Raw genomic sequence first — 8,759 nt, forward strand, 5'->3', positions numbered from 1 at the left:
ATATTTGGAAAGTTTTCTCTAATTCTGTTTTCCCTGTTCCCATAGACTATAAGCCACTTCCCTAGTATTTATTTTTCTTTTATTCTTGACATTTTACCTCCAACCTTTTATAAGTTTCCCTGGGTTTACTATTCATATGACTTATAATTTTTTTAACTTAGCTTATATATTGCTACATATTAATACACCTATAGGCTTTTAGATTTGGAAGAGTGAAAACTCTTATCTATTACACTGACATCATCTATAAAAATCCAGTGGTGTGCTAATAAGCTGGATCTCGTTAGAAAAAAAAATACTAACTTATACGGTTTGCCAATTTCTCTAATGTAAATATTCCCAGTTTGCTGATTTCAAGTTACCAAACCGACTGGTAAAATTCCCAAATATTTAAGACTAGGCTTTCACATGCTGGTTCTAGCTGACTCAAGTACACTCTACAGATCTTCAACTATCTCTATTTAGAATATTTTAAGTGACCTGTAACTACTTCATGAAGTAGTCCATGTATTGATGGATAGTTCAAGTTTAAAAAAAAATTCTCTTATGTTGGCTCAACATATTTTCCCATGAAATTTGCCCCTGGATGGGCATTAATCATGATTCAAAAGCTATACAGTGTAAATAGAAACCCGTTGCTATATGACAGTCGTTCAGACTTTAAGGAAGCTTCTGTGAGTGTCTGTTCTCCTTGGTTAAACACAGATCCTTCTAACTGTTCTTCATATCTCAAGGTTTCCGTAGTCTTTAACAACTGATCATATGGGGTGTACTATAATTAACTGTCAATGGGGTTTAGAAATTAACACATAACTCCAGATGTGGTCTGGCTAAAGCAAAGAATCAGAATTACTAATTTGCTTTCCCTGGCCACTATAATTTTGCTAGAGCTAATGAATCCTTACGTATTTTTGGCTGCCACATCACACAGGTGGCTTGTGTAGAATTGTAAAACCAACTTTATCCACCCAGGTGTTTATTTTTACCTAAAATGCAATTAAGCCAGTTTCGATCATTCCGTGCCTGTCCAACTAATTTCTGAACCTAGGTGTAAGAATTTACATTAATACATCTTACATTCCATGCTATTAATTAGGCTCTTCTTTTCCAACAAAACAATTGAATCCATAGCCTAACAATCCTCCCCATCTATATGTTTGTGATACTTTTAGGAATAAAAATATACTTTCCTGCTTTTCACTCAAACTAAAAAAATCTAAAACAGTAAAAATGAGAAAAATGAATTGAATGCCTTCTTATACGAAGCAGCATTTGGAAAAACTTGGACTTTAGATCTTTTCATTTTCTCTTGTTCCCTTTTCCTTCCCTGACATCCATCAGTCTGAAATGACGAGCTGTAGCCCAGAAAACACAATTAAGTTTTTTGATGTCATCTAGATGCATTTAATTTCAAGATGCATTAATTTCAATTAATTTGTATCTTTGTCTCCAAAATGCATTTTTTTCAGTTAAAGAGATGACAACTTCACCTATCTGATCCAAACTTCCTGCCCCAAATTCTTCAGGCTTCAAAGTTGCTAGAGACTTAATTCATGCTCCTTTCTGAGCTCTCGCTCGTTTCTCATGACTCAGCAGCAGGAAACAGCTTGAGCTTTTTCTAGGTTTTGGCAGATTCCTCCTTATCTCAGATAAGAATTTCTTAGAAGATAACACCTTTCCCAATAAGCTGTGGGGAAAGTTTATATAACCAACTCTCTGTACTTCAGGAGAAAACCACTCACACTTACTATAAGTTTTTTCTGTAGGAAATGATACTACTTTTTCTGTACTTATTGCACATAGCACTTTTTATTTTGCACAAATCAATGTAAATATGTACTTGTAAAGGCCTTGTTGTCATATGCTTCTGTGGATGCGTGGTAAGCTTATTTCCGTAACTCCTTGAAATCAGGATCCGTTTTCATCATCTTAAGGCCCACAAGGAACTGAAATCGCTTAGCTGGTTTTGTTAACGTGTTTACATATGCATCTTTTTTTTTTTTTTAGATTTATTTATTTATTTGAGAGACAGAGAGCATGCCCTGGAGAGAAAGCACAGCGGGGAGGGCAGAGGGAGATGGGGAGAGAGTGCCACACCAACTCCTCCCTGAGTGGGGAGCCCTACAGATGGCTGGATCCCTCGACCCTAAGATCCTGAACTGAGCCAAAACCACCTCTACTACCAGGGAGCAAGGTATCCCCTGAGGATAAGATGAAAGAGGAAGTAAGAAGTAGGTTATTTAAATCATTTTTAGTTTTAGATTTTGACTTACTTTAGGCCTGGAATACAAAAGATTTTTACTCGCTCTTCAGCACATTTATATGTGAGGGATACTTGAGCTACGATGAGAATTTATATCCTGGAGAGCGGAAAAGTTAGTAGAAAAACACACATTCTAATTAAGAATATTTTTATAGTTTAATGAGACCCAAAGCCTTTTTTTCAGGTAGTTACTCTTCCATTAATTTTCAGATCTATAAAATGGTAGAAGGGAAGCATTAGGATGCTCATATGACAAGTTTCTTAGGAAAACACATAGCAATTGCAATTTCAAGAAGCCATTGTAAAAATAAGTATAATTGTTTAGAACCAAATATGGCAAACTTTTTGATGTGTTATAAATTGAAGCAGGCTTAAGTTAACAATGACATTCAAAAATACACATTTTCTGAGAACGTCTAACTCTGATCTGGAAACTGGCAGTGCCCTGGTCCAGGTTAGGGAAACCAGAACTTCTCCTGGAGAACAGAATGCAACCAATGTTGCAATGCAGTCCAAAGCTCGAAGGGTTCCTTCTACCACCCTTTCCAACCTCAAGTGGTGACCGTGGCAGAGGTGGCCCTGGTGACATGCAGGGAGGAAGAGGCAACCTCACGGACTGCAGTGGTCCTGGTGGGATGTTCAGAGGTGGTCTTGGTGGAGAAAGAGGAGGCTTTTGTGGAGGCCATATTGGGGGAAAGCCACCTCTGTCTCCTCCACAGCCTCCCATGGAAGCCAAAGGGATCCCCAAGACCTTCTGGGTCTCCTGACCTCCACAGAGTGGTTGTGGCATCCCTCTGACCTCATGGGGAGCCATACCACCCTAGATGCTGTTCATTAGGGGCTTCTTTTGAGCGAAAGAAAGCTTACATTTTCTCCCTTGAAAATCTTTACCATCAAACCACTCTCTGGCAACCTTGGCAGTTGGTGGGTCTTCAAAGGGCGCTGTGGCATCACCTTTGGGCTCTTCTGTTTCCTTGCCCAAGTAGCTGTCGGTCATGGATTGTCCAGTTCTCTTGTTCATTTTAAACAAGTCCACACTGCTCAAAGAAGTCTGCTAGATCATTTGGAATCACATTGCCATTTAAGCTTTGCACATAAATTGCACATTGCCAGAGTCTTCATCTGGATCTACAGGTGGGCCTAGATCAAGATCTGGTCCTTTGACCATGGGTCCACCAGGCTTATTGAAGCCACCTTGCTCTCCAGCGCCCATTCCCCTGCATCCTTCTCCCTGCAACCTCTGCTCATGCTTCCACATATCAAATACCCCTCTTTCCCTGCCCTAGTTATCAGGCACATTCATGTTCCGTTCTCTCCTGTCTGGAAAATCCTCCAGACTCCTGCCTGTAAACACCCATGCTACTGGGGTGGTCCTGTCAGAATGAACTCTGCTGCCTGTAGCTGCTGCTCTGTTGGCTCTGTTGACTTTAAGTCTGGCTGTAGGATCCGGTTTGGTGGAGATAACTGGTGGGTGGCTGCCGCCCATAGCAGCTTTGTTGACCATAGCTACTCAGCTGTCCACAGCTGGTGGGCTGCACATAGGTGTTCTGCTGAGAGTAACTGTTTTGATCATACCTAGTTGGCTGTGCAGAGGAATAGCTAGTAGGAGAAGATGATGGTGCTGTGACTGGCTGCATGGGGTAGCTCCCAGGTACCTGGAGATAACTATAGTTACTCTGTCCATATCCTAGGCTGGAATGATTGTAACCTCCTGTGCAAGATTGAGGTTGACTAGTCTCAGCAGACTTGTTACCATCCTGTGGTCTTGCAGGTTCAGTGGCTGTTGGCTGTTGCCCATAGGCTGGGTAAGCAGGCCAAGTGCCATATGCAGACTGAGCTGCATAGAAGGCCTGGGTGTTAGCGACCATAGCAGTAGTGGTATCATGAACACCAGTGCTGTCCACCTGGACAAACTGACCTTACACATGGGGCAGGTAGAGGTGGGCAGATGGAGTAGTATAACTAGTGGGAAGCTGTTGCATAAAAAGTTGCATAGGTGGTCTGCCTGTCGGTTGCAGTGACCTGAGCCTGGGTATAGCTGACATCAGTGGGCTGTCATAGGTTCCATAACTTTGCTGCCCATATGCCTGGATGGTCTGTGCGTATCTTTGAGTGGGCCGAGTGGTGTATGCACTGTAGCCCTATTGGGCTGCAGCTTGGCTGTGAGTAATGTAATCTGTAGATACCATTTTCTCTCCTTCCTTCTTGATTTCTCCTTTTCCAACTTCAATCTTGGCATACCATAACAACTCTTTTGAAAATCTGACCAATATAATCTACTTAAAGCACAGTTCTGATCACATCCCATCTCCACTCACTAATTTTTAGATGAGAGACATTCTTGAAAATTGCAAAGTGATTACAAAATTTTAATCAAGTTGAATTTTCTCAAAGGAAGTAAAAAATGATAGAAATACAAGAGAAAATCCTTTGTGTTTTTTTACATGTTACATGAATCTGAATAAAATATTAATATTACAAAGAAAAGTGAAACTTCATATGGCATTAGTCTATAACCATGAATTTATTATCCTGATTGTCCATTATGATTTTTTTTTTACATTCAAGTGCCTGTCATGATTTTTCATATTTAGTTTTTTCTCACATTATACTGGCATTGTTCTGGTTGTGTTTTCACTATGGCGAAGTAAGTTAATAGCAACAACACATTTTTGTTTGCTTTATGTCTGATGAGCCCTGTTTCTCCTTTGTGGTGATAGCCTTTTAACAGTTATCATCAGAGGTCTTCTTTTGAAACAAAAGGATTTTTTTTTTAATTTTTGATTTAATTTAAAATAAAGATTAAAAAGAAAAATGCAACTTGGGATAACTCTACATTCATAAAATATATTACCAAGCCTCTGAATATGAATTCAGTGTCATTTGGAAGGTCAGTTCCACTTAGGAAGTCACCTATCATCTTACTCAGTACTTATCTTGCTTCCTTTCTTTGGAGGGATATTGAAATGGGTTCCTATGAAGGACAAATGCTTAATACTCAAATAATGGGAACTTTTAGTTTTTGAATTTCTCTTATTAATATGAGTATACATTTTAAAGAAAGGAATACATCTCATCTCACCATAGTATTTCTTTAAAAAAAATAAAATTCTTTATTTGACACAGAAAGAGAGATATCACAGGGGTAGGGCAGGGCAGAGGCAGAGGGAAAAGTAGGCTCCCAGTCAAGCAGGGAGCCTGGTGCAGGGCTTGATTCCAGGACCCTGAGCTTATGACCTGATCCAAAGGCAGACACTTAGCAGACTGAGCCACCCAGGCTTCCCTCACCATAGTATTTCAAGAAGCATATCAATCATATCAATTAATCATCCATAAATGAAAGGCAGGTATACAGCATTAGGATTCTTAAAGTCTTCTTAGCATTCTACACATAGTTATGCATTTCATTCTCTCTTACTTGATCTGGAACTCCTGTAAATAAAATACCTGCCTTACCTCTATCTTTTAGCACAGATAGAACATAATACATTGCTTTACTCATCAGAGTAGGTACATAAAAAATGTATTGAGTCAAACTGCATTCAACTAAATCTCGTGACAGGCGAGGGAAGATGTATTTATTAGTATTGTTGTTTTGTGATTATACACTGCAACATTAATTAAAAGGTCCAAGCAATTTATATTTAGAAATGTATATTCCAATCAACATTAACTTTGATCACAAAAATTGCTCTACCAAAATTTCATCACTCTAGTAGAAAATGGGGAGTTTCATTGCTGGCAAGAAACATTCACATCGAAACCAAATGATGAGAAATATCCAGCACCTGCTGCCTTTAGGCAACTCTGAATTAAAGCTTTCTATGTTTAGACATACTGCACATCTAGATAGCTAAAGTGTAAAATTATTTCGCTTGGCAAGATTTTCCTACTTCATCTTCTTGACGTATAGATATCTGCATGAAATAACTTAGTCGATCACCATTTGTTGGTTAGGTGAATCTTTGTACCTTCCTATCAGAGAGTTCACTGAATTTATTAATTGGTCTTCCTAGAGTTTTCTTCTAACTATAAAGCTATTAATTTATAATTTACAAAAATATAAAATCATGACTCTCACATAAAATGAACATGACCCAAAGATTTTATTTAAGACATGAACTGATGAGGGAACCATAAGATACTATAATGAATTCAGAGGAGATTTTGGCAATTGGACCTTCAGAAATGCTGAAATTAACTTGCAAAAATAATTAGATGCAAAACTACTTAATCTTCCATACAGCAGTAATGGCTAATATTTGGTGTTATGTTTTCTAGAGGGCAGAAATAAATTTTATCTTTCTTGCTGGGCCATACTGATTTGGACTACTAACATGTTTTTAATGTTATCTTCTATTTTTACAGGGATGTAAAATGGCCTACTCAACAGAAAGCCAGTTAAAGCTGCACACCCTGGTAGAATGAGTTAAAACCCAGAAGGTCCGCTAAAAGCATATCCAATATTCTTGTCAGTTTGGGCAATTTTTTCCTGAAAGTTTATCTAACGTTGGAATGTGATCTTGATATTTAATCTTTTTCAGGATTTTTCTCAGCAGTAGAGCCTATTCAGCTCTACTATTCAGCTAACACTTATTCCGCAACGTGATTGCTTTTTTTGAGGGTATTCACCTTTGATGGGCAGCTTACTGCTTCAGGATTTAGCTACTTACAAGAATCATTCAACTAAGGAGGAAACTCTTAGGAATTTCCTATTCTGTGTCTTTCCTGAGCTCAGTCCTTTCTAGTCAAAGCTGTACCTTCCTTTCCCTGCTTCTCTAACCAGTAAGCAAGGATTCATCATCTGTTTTAAACTATGAGCCCAATCCCCAGATTAAATTCAAAGCTATTTCCAGTTCCCAAGATCAGAAACTCATTCTATTTCCTCCTTAACTTCCATGTCCAGAAGTTCTTTAAGTCCTGTGACACGTGGGCCAGGACAAATTTCTTTCCTGTCAAAGAGAGTCAAGAGTGGGAGTGGAAGGGGAATTTAAATAGATTTTCTGTGATAGAATATGTCAGTGGATCACTTATTCCCTGACAAAAGCCAGGAGAGTTTCACTTGCTGGAGTGGTGGTGAGGGGCGGATACACGCACTTAGAGCCATGTCTTAGCCAAATAGATAATGATAATCCCTTTAAAAAACACTTCAGAGAACATCGCCCCTCTTCAGGTCAGAGGGAACATTTGTACAGAGCCAGATTTCCAAGGATTCAGTTTGTAGGAGTATAGCTATGATGATGAGGAACTAATTATTTTACAAGCTTATCATATTCTATACTTGGTGACCTGAAGAATGACAGTCCAGATTACATACCAAGTGTAACAATACAATTAATTGCTCCTTGGAGCTACTTTCAAATATAGTCCAAATCACACTCTACCTATTTAAATTAAATGTGCTTTCATGTGCTGTTACCTTCAGGGGTATCATAGGTGAATTAAAGACAGGTAAGAATGACGCCAAGGAGCCCAACTGAATGGTTACTTCAATAGTCCACCTAAGATATAATGAGAGTCTGGACCTAGGGCAATTGCTATAGAAAAGAAGACATAGTTCAAAAGCATATTTGGCAGGATGTGATGAATTAGGTGTGAGGGAGAATGCAGGGTCTAAGATGGCTCAAAGGTATCAGCAGCTCTGTAAACAGAATCTCTGTAAACAGTGGTTTCAGGACATTACATGAGAGTAAAGTATAAGCCTTTGGGAATCAATAATGATAATGATCCTTCCAGACCTTAGAACATGTGGAAAAATAAATATTTTCTTTTGGGAAAGATTTACGTTTTCTCCTAGTAAGAGAGGCAGAAAGAGTTGGCTTTTTATTTCTTTAATAAATATTTTTAAATATTAGACTGATAATTCATTAGGTATATTTAAAAGATATGGCAAGGGAGGTGAGGGAAAGAACAGCTTTGTATGAGAGAGTGAAATTGGGCAAATAGAATGTAAAAGAGAGGTTTCCATAATGAATGTTGATCAAGATGTGAAGATCACGATTGTAAAGTTACAGTGATCTGGCAGTAAGTTTGGAACTCTAATATCAGCGTGGGCACAGAGTCTCCTCGTGTCTCAGCAAGAGAAGCCAGGTAGAGGCTTGGAGGCTTCTAAATTCTTTTGGAGTCAGGGTTGAGGGCATTTCTTGCTTCTAGTCTAGAGTACATCGTTTGCCTTTATGAACAGCTTTGAGATGTTCCCCTTTTCTCCACTAAATGACCTCCTATAGCATGGTTACTTTTTCATCCAAGATTTTCTCTTTTGAGCAAGATTTGGCTTTCTCAACATCCTTCTTGGTGTGGTACTCAGAAATAGTGTACACAGTGGTATCCTAACCTAACTAGACAAGATGACTAAGATATCCCCAATGTATAAGATGAGTTTAAGTTCAGGAGCATACTGTGGTTAGCTCATTTGACATCATACTATTGACTTAAGTTGAAGTTACTTCCGTTAAAGTCCCGATTTTCTTTGTCAATATCCATTGTATGTGTGTGT

General features: G+C 38.6%; 1 pseudogene; it reads right to left on the bottom strand.

Moving 5' to 3' along the window:
- Nucleotides 1-2,639: 2,639 nt before the first annotated feature.
- On the bottom strand, nt 2,640-4,452 carry LOC116877441 (annotated as a pseudogene).
- Nucleotides 4,453-8,759: the final 4,307 nt, after the last annotated feature.

The sequence above is a fragment of the Lontra canadensis genome, unplaced genomic scaffold (genome assembly GCF_010015895.1).
Source record: "Lontra canadensis isolate GAN:19392208 unplaced genomic scaffold, GSC_riverotter_1.0 scaffold52, whole genome shotgun sequence".
Lineage (NCBI taxonomy): Eukaryota > Metazoa > Chordata > Mammalia > Carnivora > Mustelidae > Lontra > Lontra canadensis.